We start from the raw sequence: 14,145 nt of genomic DNA on the forward strand, positions 1-14,145 counted from the left end.
GATGAGCAATATATATACCAAGACAGTAAGTAAAAATGATAGAGTATCAAACCAAATACCAAACTTCTCTTGAGTTTGAATATCAATTTATAGAACAAGTTTCTTCAAGTTGATCAACTTACAACCAATTTTTGTGTACAAAGGAAGGATCACTTCCTCCTTGCCCTAAGTCACACTCGGTCAAGTAAGGAAGTTTTGTTATCACTCGGATAACCCTCACAAAGCTACACTATTGAAGTAATTGAATCACACTAGAAAAGTTTATCGAAAATTACACAACTAAGAGTACAAATCTTGTTTGAAGAGTATTTTCACACCAAAATCACTCTAGATCTCATGTAGTCTCAATGTGCAAAGTTACTTTGAAATGGTTGACTTTGTTCTATTTATATAGGACCAAAAAGTTCCTCAATTAATGCTTCCAACGGATAGAAGGCAACTAAAGAGTCAACTAGCCGTTGGTAGTATCCCACGTCTGGTAGACCAACCTCTTGCGTCCGAACGTAGGCAGTGAGTTCAGGAAATTTTCTTGAATTATTTCGGACGTTCGGTACCTTCAATGTATGCGTCCGAAGTGTCGCAACGCTTGTCGGACATCCGGTGATCTGATGATGTGTGTTCAATCGAGGTCCGTGAGTTTAGAGGGACTGACTCAATATCTTCGGACATCTGAGGGTGAAGTTCTTCATGCATCCGAAGTTGCGCAAAGGTTGTCGAACGTCTGATCCAATCTTTTTGTGCGTCCGACAGCAGCTTCAGCATCCTTTGTGCTTAATCTTTAAACCTGTTTTGCTCCATTTCTGAAAGGGTCTATTGAGAGAACATTAGTAACATCCATTTGTTTTGTAATCATCAAAAGCTACGGACTGAGATAAACAATCTCCCTTTTTTGATGATGACAAAACAATGGATTGAGGAAAATAATTTGCGGCACAACTCCCCTTTACTTGATGCATCCAAGGAGTGGATACTAATAATGTCCTCTCACATATAGATTATTGGACACTTCTCTTGAGTGGACACTCCCCCTTAGAATGACTCCCTCTCATGTATAGATTACATATCCATTTCTCCTCCTTTTTATCATCATTGAATCAACCAGAATCCAATATCCGATACACATCATCAATATTACCAGCAATATTAGAAGCCAAAACTATCAACAATTATTAGTAATACTATCAACACTTATTAGTAAAATCAGAAGCCAAAACACAGCATCATTAATATTGGTAATTGTCAATAGCAATCATTCATCCAGTCAATATCAGAAATCAAAGGTCAGACTGAATTAAGCAACATTCATCCAAAAATCAGGGATAATCCACAAAAGTAACATTCATTCGAAACATAAAAGATAACCAAATAGTTTTACAGACCAGCAGAGGAAGGAAAATAGAATTCATAATACAGAACGCACGAAATGTTTAAAATGCAAGAGATTCCAAAAGCCTATTATGAACAACCATCCTAGTCATGAAGTGCATTTGCCTAGAAGTGCCTAAATGGTGATCTTGGACGATCTAGGCCTCCTTCTTGCTAGGCGAAACTGAGCAGGATCCACTTCTTCCTCTTCAATGTTCTCATCATCATTCTCTTCAGTTTCTTTTTCAGTTGCTGGAGCCTTTCCCTTGTCCTGTGGTTGAGAACTGAAGGCATGGTATTCTGGAGTAGTTTCAGTAGTTGGCTCAGTTCTAGGCTCCTTTTGGTGTGCATTCTCATTGTTTTGAGGAATGGGAGGCACAAGCAAATTCCTTTTATCAATGAAGGTGGCTTGTTGTTCGAATAACATGGTCATCATCAGACTATCTTCAAGAAATAGGATGTGTTGTTTGAGATTCTCAAGCAAAGAAATGACCTCAGAGTTGGATGAAGAGGACTTAGTGGCTGACTTTCTAGGATGGATAGTAAAGGGTGAGACAAACATAAACTGATCTCGAGGAATCCTAGAGGTAACAGGAGTTTCATGAAAATTCTTCCTTGTAAACTCCGAAACAGTTTCCTTGTAGCACCAATGACTCTCAAAAAATTTCAGATTTTTTCTTTCAAAATAAGCCTTGGAGAAAACAGTTGATGCACTTTCTTTTGGTGATTTTTCAGTAAAGGAAATTTCAAGATGAGCAAAGATAGGAGTCAGAAAGTTTCTATAGGAAAGTTTCCTACAGCTATCAGTGCTGATTCTAAGCAAGAATTTGCACATAACAAAGCCAAAATCAATTCTGATTTTTTCAAGAAAGCAATAGAACAAGTAAAGCTCCATTTTGTCGGCATCAGTCCTATGACCATCAGTAGGGACCAACAGATTCAAAATTGTGGAAAAATGATCAAGTTTTGAGGACTGAGATCCTCCAATCTTGCCTCAGCAGAAGTATTAAAATGAGTTTGACAATAAGTCATCAATTTTGTAACATGAAAATGATGATATGCAGAAGAAAATTCTTCATATGAAAAGAAGTTTGCAATTTTTCCTTTAAAACCATCTTCAATTTTGGTTTCCAGAACATTGTTGACAATGTCAGGGTTCAACTCTATGTTAACAGAATTGATACATGAAACTAGATCAATGTGTGATTTACCCTTCCTAAGGTTGGTAAAGAATTGATGAAGCATGTCAGGATAGTATGTGTTTGGAATGGTCAGAAGATGAGTCCATTTTTGGAATTAAAAAAGATTAAGAACAGGTTCAAGGTCAAGATTGCAGAATTCGTAAGGGATGATTGTGATACCCCAACTTTTAGGATCATTTTTTGTTTAGTCTCAAAGAGAATATTACGGTTTCTTTAGTTTATTTTTATTTTAAAAAAAACATTATTTTGTTTTAAAGAAGGAACTAAAGTTATTTCTTTGGGTTTGATTTAAAAGCTTGTTTTGTTTTAAAAGACTAGAAACCCTAAAAGTCTAATCAAAACCCTAGTTTCACTTGTGACTGACCGTTTTCTCAAATTTCTCATATTTCAACCGAAACCCTAAATTCAATTTATGGAATTGTAAAACCCTTACGTATTTCTTAAAAATACCCTTTTATTTGGAAATTATTAATTTATAATAGCCTTACTACTCAATCACCCCACAATAAGTGCAAATGAACCTAGAAAGTAGGGTTTCATGTTTCGATTTTAAGTTAGCACGAATTAGGGTTTTCACATTTTTCCGTAGTATAACTTTTCGGTACCGAGTGAGGATCAAATTTGGTAGGTAAGAGTGAATTTTGGATGAGGAAATATTATATAATTAGAAGTGATAATAATAAGATAGTGATTAGAAAGTAAAAACCCTAGTATACGCGATTTAAGCAAAATCGGTTCAAACCGACGGGTATCGATCACTACCGATTGAACCCACCACTTGACCACCACTTCCTTACCAACACATACCCTTGATATTTTTGCAAAATATCCCCCTCATCCTCAGCCACATGGCTGAAAATTGTGGCCAAAATGCAAAGAAAAGAAAGCAAAAAAACTTGGATGGCTTTGGTGGTGACAAGTGTCAACCACCTATGGTTTCTTAACCAAGCCAAGTCTCACCTTCTTATCTTCCATTTGAGTTCATTTTTCCCTCATTTCTTTTTGTTTTTGGCCGAGAGCAAGAGGATCAAGAGAGTGAAGAGAGTTTTCCATCTTCTACCTTGAATCCAACCTTTTGAGTGCAACCCAGAAAAACTAAACCGATTAATCACTAATTTGGAAGCTTGGGAAGCTTAAGGAACCAAAGATTTCAAGGAGAGGTGAAGGATCATCCTTGCAAGCTTGTGTCTTGAGGTATAATGGCTGATCAACCATTCTTTATCCATTAATCATGATTAAGTTGGGTATTAATGTTGATATTGTGCTTGTGATGCTTGTTTCAAGTGATTTTGATGATTAGATTGATGACTTTTGAGTTAGGGTTTCTTGTGGGTTAGGTATTGTATGATGTATATATATGGTATATGATCTTGTAAAGGTGAAAGTAGTGGTAGTTGCAAGGTAAAAATGTGAATTATAGCTTGAATATAGCAAAATTCCAAATTTCTGGAAATTGTAGATTCAGTTCTGAATGATTCCATTTCATCATGTTAGAGGCCGAATTAGGCTTAGCACAAAACATGAAAGTTGTATACAATGATATTTTATGGTTTTCTACAAAATTTCAGCTCAATCGAAGCAACGTAACCTGTGAAAAGATGAAAAATACCCTGACTGCCATAGGAGTAAAGTCAGTGGATAGCTTTGACAGTACACTAAGTTGGTTGCATTTGTTCACCTTGATACATACTGAACTAGCTTTTAGTCAAAACATGAAAGTTTTAGTATTGTGTCTTAGCTTTCCAACACCTCCAAGAACGTCTTAAACGGAGTTGGTAGCTTGAGATATGGCCATTTAAAAGTAGTATGGTTAACTGGCCGGTTAGTTGGAACTTGGTTCTGTGAATTGGGAATTTGACTGGGTTACACTAGAATTTGGACTAAGTGGTTTTCATCAAAATTGTAGCCCTTTGGCTTAGCTTCAAAATGGTATAGATTACACCCCAATCCGATAAGCGTAGCCTTAGTTGTGTCCGTTACGGAAAAACACGTCAAATCTGTCTTTTGCTAAACCTCATTTCTTCACATGTTCCTAGCTTGGTTTTGTACTTGTATTACCTTGAGCCTATTGAATGGCTATTGGAATGAGATTTTTTGGTATGTAACTCTAGGTTTGATTGAGGAAAAGAATGAAGCCATAAATGGCTGGAAAATAGAAAAAATACAAAGGGCGTGATGCCCAAATTTACGCTCAAGGGCTAGGTAGACATACTTGCAACTTGAGTAAGGGTTAAGAGTGACTACTACTTGAACCATCTAGGATATTTGTGTCTTCTTTTATCGAGGTATATATGTAAGGATTTGGCCGAACTTGTACCCTTCGGAAATAAAATAATGACTGCTTGAAGTACGTTTTCCTTGTACTTTCGACTCAAATGGCATTTCCAAATATAAATGTTATAAAGTTATATAGTTTGAAAAGCGAGTGAGTGTTTCATGAATATTCTCCAAGTGAATTTCCATTTCTTGATTCTTATTGAACGAAACGTCTAAGTTTCGAACCTTAGTCGATTTTCAAAGTTTTTAAACTGAGTTTTATCGCAGATTTGGACTCCAAACCCGGAGTACAACCTGAAAGTGACCAGTAAAGGCACTATATCTTTTGGTGAGTGCTTCCAAATACCTGATTGAACTGGATACTTGTTTTCAATATTTGACCAATGTGATTTAATGATATGTAATTTGTTGATCGGGTAAGAGTGTACTTTATCGCACTTGCCCTAATATGATATATACTTGTTTATTGTTGTAATTGATTTGATATACTTGTACTTGAGTTGTAAGTGCGGAGCGGCAGTATGTACCAACACTCAATCCGAGTGGGAGGTGCCTCTCATTCCCGTCTCTGTACTTTTATTTTAATTCAGTCGATTGGAGTGTTATCTCATCAACTTTTGGGGACCCCAAACCCTACTAGCTAGTTAATTGAGTCGAGCCGGCAAGGGCTTGGTCGATTAGATAATGAACCATGGGTAGTTAGTGATGTCGAGTGGAGTGTTATCTCCTCGACTAATCGGTATACTCGAGTATTACCACCTGTGTTTATTGAAGATTTTGGGCCCAGTAGGGGGTGTGAATGGTGGACGGAGAGTAGTGTAAGTAGTGCTCTACTGGATTGGTTACTTACTTGAAAGTTGACGGAGTGTCAACTATTACTTGATCAAGCTCTGGTGATGCACTGGGAATTTGGCTCCTGAGAGCCTTCCATATCCTTATACTTTGGAATGATTATTACTTATTGGATTATTGATTCTTCTGAAAAACTTTTACACTCGCTCACTTTGAGATTTGCTACTTGAAGTATAATGTTCACTCTTATGAACTTTTGATGCCATTAACTTGCTACGGTGATATTCGTACTTTTAAAATGGTCAATTTGTTATTTGGAACCTCACTGGGCTTTTACTTCATTCCACGCCATTTGTTTTCCTTACAGGGGGTACGAGCGAGGCATGAGACATGTATAGACTAGCGTAGCCTAGTTCCTTATAGGTGGTATTCGGCTAGGTTCTAACGTATAACCCTCGCTAAACAAAGTGGTAAATGTCCTAGATGGTTCAAGTAGTAATCACTCTTAACCCTTACTCAAGTCGTAAGTGTATTCCTCTAGTCCTCGAGCGTAAATTTGGGCAGAATGCCCTTTGTATTTTCCTATTTCCAGCCATTTATGGCTTCATTCTTTTCCTCAATCAACCCCAAAGTTACACACGACACAAATTCATTTCAATAGGCTCAAGACAATACAAGTACAAAATTCAAGTTAATAACAAGTGCGGAAATGAGCTTTAGTAAAAGACAGATTTGATAGGGTTTTGTGGAAAGGACACATCCGAGGCTACGCTTATCGGATTGGTGTACAACTTATACCGTTTCGAAGCTAAGATGAAGGCCTACAACTTTCATGAAGATTACCTAGTCAAATTTCCAGTGTAACCCAGTCAAATTCCCAGTTCACCGAACCAGGTTCCAACAAATTGACTAATTAACCGTACTACATTTAAATGGTCATATCTCAGGCTACCAAAGTCCGTTTAAGGCATTATTTGAAGCGTTTAAAACCTAAGACAGAGTACTAAAACTTTCATGTTTTGGTAAATAGCTAAATCAGCACGAATCATAGTGAACAGATGCAGTCAACTAGATGAACTGTCTAAAATGGGTCACTAGAAATATCGTAGGGCAGCGAAGGTATTTTGGTCTTTTCACAGGCTACATTGCTCCGATTGAGCTGAAATTTTGTAGGCACCTATAAAATATCATTCTATACAACTTTCATGTTTTGTACCAAGCCTAATTAGGCCTATAACATGGATCACTAAAACCAGACAGAACAAGGCCGAAATTTTCCAGAAATCTGGAAATTTTGGGATTCAATGAAACTTTCTTCATTTCTTGCCTCAATCCGCCACCACAACCTCCTATATAAGCTTAGATATAACATATATCCTCCATATAGCAAGTATAGGTAGAAATCATCAAACCCTAACTTACATATATCACCATAAAAATCATCACAACAACTTGTATCACAACTAATCTAACCAAAACATGAATTATATAACATCTTAATCAAAAATAAAAGAACCAAAGCTATGGGTTAGACCTTATACCTCAACAAAAGAATCTTGCAAGAGTAATGCTTCACCTCCTCTTGAAATATTTGGTTCCCCTAGCTTCCCAAAGTCACAACTCACAAATTAATCGGTTTAGAATTTTGTTTCCTCACTTGGATGGCTCAAACTCAAGATGAAATGGTGAAACTCTTGCTCTCTCTTTCCCTCTCTCTTGTCTCGGCCAACCAGCAGAAAAATGGAGTGAAAATGAAGCCAACAAGATGATAAGAAGGTTGGACTTGGCTTGGTCAAGGAGCCATAAGGGTGTGACACTTGTCACCACCAAAGCCAACAAAACTTTCTTTTTCTTTCCTTGCATTTTTAGCCCTAAATTTCGGTCAAAGCCAGCTGGAAATAAGGAGATATTTTGCTCAAATATTAATGAGCTTGTATGGTAAGAAAGTGGTGGTCAAGTGATGCATTCAATCGGTAGTGCACGGTACCCGTCGGTTCGCAACGTTTTTCCTTAAATCACACGTACTAGGGTTTTTACTTCCTATTCACTAACTTTTTATCATTGCTCCTAATCACACATTATTTCTCACCCAAAAGTCACACTTAAGCACCAAATTTGATCCTTGCTCCGTACCGGATAATTACACTACGGATACACGTGAAAACCCTAACTTGCTCCAACTTGAAAACGAAAAGTGAAACCCTACTTTCTAGGTTCATTTGCACTTATTGTGGAATGATTGGGTAGTAGGGCTATAGTAAATGAATAATTTCCAAATAAAAGGGCATTTTTAAGAAAATGTGAGGGATTTTATAATTCCATAAATTGAATTTAGGATTTCGGTTGAAATATGAGAAATTTGAGAAAACGGTTAGTCACAAGTGAAACTAGGGTTTTGATTAGACTTTATTTCTAGAATTTAGGGTTTCTAGTATGTAAAACAAAACAATAAAATAAAGAAACCTTAATATTCCCTTTGAGGCTAACAAAAGATGGTCCTAAAAGTTGGGGTATCACACAAGGTCGGCCAAGTTCTAACTTATATACCTCGATAAAAGAAGATGCAAATATTCTAGATGGTTCAAGTGGTATTCATTCTCAAATTCTTATGCAAATCGCGAGTATATCTACCTAACTCTCGAGCGCAAATTTGGGCAGCACGCCCTTTGTATTTGCCTATTTTCCAACCGTTTATGGCTTCATTCTTTTCCTCAATTAGTCCCAAAATCACATGCAAAGAGTCTCATTAAAATAGCCGTTCAATGGGCTCAACGTCATACAATTACAAAACCATGCGACAGAAATGACCGGAAATAAGGTTTAAGGCAAAAAGAAAAAAAATAGGTTCGACGTCTCTTAGCGTATCGCTCACAACTGAAGCTATGCTTATCATATTGGGGTGCAATTTATATCATTTCGAAGCTAAGACAAAGGGCTACAACTTTGATGCAGACCACTCAATCCAGTTTGTGAGAACCCGTATTTCCCTAATATTTTTTTCCTAGGGTTTTCCCCCTTAATTGCATGTTTTCTGCATTTTCTGGCTTAGAAATATTTTCTTGGTGGATTTTATGAGCAGTTATAGTTTTTAGATGATTTTTCTAGCCTTGGAGAGTTTTTGGAAAATTAAGAATATATATTGGACGTAGGACCCACTAGTGCGAAAAGTTCGGAAAAATTCGGCCAATTAGGTTAAATTCCGGATACTGTGTGAAATTTATCGGGTGTTAAGAGTTAAGTAGAGGATGTGAAGTGATTGATGTGAGAGGAAAAATAAAGATAAGGATGCATTTATGGGGGTGACAAGTGTCACCATGACATTGGTTGGACTTTATGATTTACTATTCACTATTTTGACCTTTTGACTAATTGAGTAAATATCTCAAAAAAATTGCTCAAAATTCACTCTTTCTTACCTCCTTATGGCCGGCCCTCTCAAGCTCAAGAAAGGAAGAAAAAACTTCTTCAAATCTTGATTTCCTCTTGCTCCAATTCCATAACTCAACCAACTAAAGTTGTTTCCACTCCATAAAATCTTTCTAGTTGGTGTTAGTGGTTGGTTTGGTGAAGTTTTTGGAAGAGCTAAGGTGTCCAACATCTCCCTCTCTCTTGTTTACTAGGTAAGTGAAGCTTACACTTCCTCCTATACTTAATGATGTTTAAATTGTGCCTAATGGGAGCCAAAGTGGTGGATTATGTGATTTATTTCTTGGTTTGAGTTGATTTAGTGAAGTTTTTATTTTTTTGAGGAATTTTCTGGTTTAATGTGATCATGGTGTTGTGGTTGTTTATGATGGTTGATAATGAGGGGTTATGACTCTAGTGAGTGTGAATTGTGGTTAAATGCAATCAATTTTGGATTTGGTGTGAAAAATGGAAAGTTAGGGTTCATAAAATCCCAATTCTGTCCGGTATTAGATCACTGGGTTAGAGGCCGAATTAGACTTTTCTCAAAACATGAAAGTTGTAGGTATTGATGTGTTTGAGGGGCCTGTAAAATTTCAGGTCATTTGGATGAGTGTAGAATGCGTTATGCCGCTTTTACTGTAGCTGTTCTGTTTTGATCAGAATACGAAAACTGCGATAGTAATTGGCCCTTTTGACTGGAATTGGTTTGGATTTTGAAGTTACTGTCTTCTGATGAAATGTAGCTGGATGTCTTCGCTAACTTATGCCTTTGGAATTTCGGCATTTGGACTTGTATGGACTGAGATATACCGATTACAGTTTTCTGTGTTTTGCAAACCTGTTTTGGTGATTCTGGTTTAGTGTTTGGCATTTTTGACCTAGTTGGGCCAGGAACTGGATTGAGTGACCTTCTACATTGTTGTAGCCCTGTTTCATAGCTTCGAAACGGTGGGTCTTGAACCCCCATCCGATAACCGTAGTGAAAGTGGTGTCATTACCGCATTATGAGGTCAAATACGTTTTTTTTGTTAAGGCCTAAGTTAAAGCCATTTCTTAATTTCTGGTTACCTATGATGCTTATATATGCATATGAAACCTTATTGGGGTTGTGGTTGGCATTGGTTTATGACTCGTTATCGAGTCTCTTTTAGGGCTTGCTTTCATTTCGGTTGTTTCCTAGTTAACTTTTGTACTTGTACCACTTTGAGCCTAGTGAACGGCTTTTGGGAAATGAGATGAATTTTGTGTGAGATGTTGGGACTGATTTGAGGATAGAATGAAGCCTTAATGGCTGGAAAAGTAAGAAATTTAGGGGAAGTGCTGCCCGATTTTCTAGGCCGTTTGGTTCCTTTAAGTTGGGTTTGCCTTTTGGTAGAATGAAAGGCTTTTGGGTTGTTTGCGCCTAGGTCTTCATGCTACCTTTTCGTTTCCAAGAAAATCATGTTTTTCACCCTTGCATTAGTAATTATTTGGCGAGGCATACGACTAGTAGTCGAGCCTCACATGTGCATTCTGTTTACTCGATTCTGGAAGTAAAACCTTCAATTGGTTTATTTTGATTATTTTAGGGTTTCTTGGCGATTAAGGCCAATCTGAAGTGAAAACTTTTGAAGTTGAGCCGGGGAGTGTACCACTCCCCTCCATTGCTGTTTAACTTGATTTTTGCTCTGCAATCTGTTTAATTGTTGGAGACGAGGGTGTACTTTATCACACTCGTTCTCTTGTCTGTCCATATGCCAATTTTGAGTGCCTATCTGAATCTGTTATCTGTGTCTGCATCTGTTCGGATTTCTATGACCTATGAGCTCAATCCTGTGGCTAAGTTATTCGAGTCGGGCCGGCAAGGGCCTGGACGATTAGATAACGAACCACGGTAGTCTGTTCGGGGATTTTGGGTATTGAGACCCTTGATTCCAGGTATACTCGAGTATTACCATTTCTGTTCGGTTACGGTGAGCGGGCCCGGTAAAGGGGTGTTTGGTGGACGGAATTCGGTGTAAAGAGGGGTCTACGGACGCATTGGTTCTATATACGTTGACGGAGAGTCAACCGATTTGGATCAAGTACGGCGCTGGAAATTTGGCTCCTGAGAGCCACCCGTATCCTTCTGATTTGAATCCTTGGTTCCTTTGCTTTACATCTAGCATGTGTATCTGATTTTGTAAAATGTGAAATGCCATGATTTTTCTGCTATATGTTTGGTACCTCATTGAGCGCAAGCTCACCCCTTTCTGTTCCTTTTGTTTTCCTTACAGGAAAATAAACCCCTTTTGGTCTGGATTTGACAAATGGCTGCCAAATTGAGCTAGTCGAACATATCTTTTGTATAGCTCATGTATTAAAACCCTAAGTGTACTTTTGGGGCGTTTTCTCTTTTGATTTGGCAAACCATGTGTATATATTAACTTTTGAAAACTTTTGTATGTCATTTTGATTTGTAAACGCTAAAGTTCAGATGTGAATGTTTGTTAGCTATTTCGGTTGGGTTCTGACGGGTCGGTTACTATTCATGGCCGACTCCGGATTTCATTTTTTTTATTTTGGGTTATTTTACCATTTTGACTTGTTTACGCTCGTTTGTAAGTTCCGGATCGCTATAGATAGTTCTGGTCTGCATCGTTAGTCCTGGCGAGAGCTGGGCAGGCAGTCCGCTCACCCCTTTGGTTCGCCTTAGGGGAAAGTGGGGCTGTTACACAGTTCATAGTGTATCCAAGTCAAATTCATCATTTACAGAACCAGAATTTCACCGTCAGGTTGGTTAATAGCACTGTATTCAATTGACAATAACTAGGGGTACAAAAGTCTAATTGAGGCATTTTCAGAGGAGTTGGAAAGCTAAACATAGCACTACAACTTTTGTGTTTTGACCAAATTCAAATTCAATACAAATCAAGGTGAAAAAAATGCAGCTAGAATGGTAAAATGTCAAAACTGTCCACAGACCTCTACCTATGGCAGTCAAGGGTATTTTTGTCTTTTCATATGTTATAGTGCTCGGATTGAGATAAAATTTTGTAGGCAGTTATAAAACATCATTTCCTACAACTATCATGGTTTGAGATAAGTCTAATTCGGTCTCCATCATGGCAAAAAAGAACCGGTCAGAACAGGGTATGATGAAAACCCAAATCTGGAATTTAGTGATTTTAAAGTGTAAACTTCACCTTTCTAGCTTAAACTACTACTACAATTTCCTATACAAGATTATATACACCATATGCCATTCAAATAACAAGAAATATAAGTGAACCATTCAAAATCCTAACTCAAAATTTCAGCACCACAAGCATTAAAACCCCTTAACTAGGTATCGCAAGGCAAGAATACAAGTTACTACATAACTTCAACAAGACTAAGGGAAAGGAGGAAGATGAACAGCCATAATACCTCAATAAAAGGTTTGCAAGAGATATCCTTCACCTCTCCTTGAAAAATTTAGCTCCCAAGCTTCCTAAGCTCCTAATTGAGAAGCTCACTCAAATGGATTAAGCTCAAGATGAAATGGAGTTTTCTTCCTCTTGCTCTCTCCCTCAAAGCTCACGGCTGGAATGCTGAAATGAGGAGCAATGTGAGTGATTTTTAGTGATAAATATGGAAGAAATTGGTTGGTCAACAACCTTTAGATGACCGCCACTTGTCGCCATGAGATTAACTCTCAAAAATTTTTTTCTTTTCCTTGTGTTTTTCTAGTCCATAATTTCGGCCACTATGAGCTAAGAAAGGGGCTGATATTTTACACTAATTTCAATGATGTTTCATGGTAAGAAAGTGGTGTATTCAATCGGTAGTGAACGGTACCCGTCGGTTCGAGCCGATTTTCCTTAAATCGCGTATACTAGGGTTTTATCTTATAATTCACTAACTTATTATTATCACTTCTAATCACACATTTAATATCATCTAAAACTCACTCTTAATCACTAAATTTTATACACACTCTGTACCAAATAGTTACACTACGAAAAGGCGTAAAAATCCTAATTTGTGATAACTTGAAAACGAAAGGGAAAACCCTTAATTCTATGTTCACTTGCACATATTGTGAGGTGATTGTGTAGTAAAGCTATTATAAAGTAATAATTTTCAAATAAAAGGGAATTTTTAAGTAAAATTTAGAATTTTACAAGTCCTCACACTCTCTCCCTCTTAAGAGAATTTCGACCTCGAAATTCTTAGGGTATTTTCCTTGCATATCTGTTTCTACCTCACAGGTCTTACCGTAGTCACAAGTTAGCTAAAAAATGAAAAACACGATTCGTAGCTTCTACTACCTTCGATGGTTCAGGTATTGCCTGTTGGTCCAAGGCGTACACTCTAGCTGGCACCCTTGGTTTAGTCCCTCCTACATTTGCATGTTCAAGGTTTAGGTGTGACCTAGGAGACAAGTTGCAAGTTGGTGCTCGGCACTACCACACCATAAACATTTTCGTGCCTTTTGCCAACAATCATTCTCAGTTTGATTGGTCTTCCCACCGTACCCATAAGATACTCGAGGGGCTGAGGTCTGACCTCCTTGCAAGGCACCTCTTGCTTGTCCCTTTCCACTCGAGGCTCCGCTTGGAGTAATTTCCTTAGGTGTCCTCGAAATTTGCCTACCACCGTCCCCTCGACCCACCTTATAGGGTGGCATATCTAAATCACCTTGTCCCTACCCCCGACTTCCGCCAGGCACACCTTTCCTTTTTGCATGAAAAGCCCTTACTTGTGTTATGATACCCCAACGTTTAGGACCATCTTTTGTTAGTCTCAAAGAGAATATTAAGGTTTCTTTATTTTATTATTTTGTTTTACATACTAGAAACCCTAAATTCTAGAAATAAAGTCTAATCAAAACCCTAGTTTCACTTGTGACTGACCGTTTTTTCAAATTTCTCATATTTCAACCGAAACCCTAAATTCAATTTATGGAATTGTAAAATCCCTCACGTTTTCTTAAAAATGCCCTTTTATTTGGAAATTATTCATTTACTATAGCCCTACTACCCATTCATTCCACAATAAGTGCAAATGAACCTAGAAAGTAGGGTTTCACTTTTCGTTTTCAAGTTGGAGCAAGTTAGGGTTTTCGCGTTTTTCCGTAGGGTGATTTTCCGGTACAGAG

Source organism: Coffea arabica, chromosome 9c (genome assembly GCF_036785885.1).
Source record: "Coffea arabica cultivar ET-39 chromosome 9c, Coffea Arabica ET-39 HiFi, whole genome shotgun sequence".
Classification (NCBI taxonomy): Eukaryota; Viridiplantae; Streptophyta; class Magnoliopsida; order Gentianales; family Rubiaceae; genus Coffea; species Coffea arabica.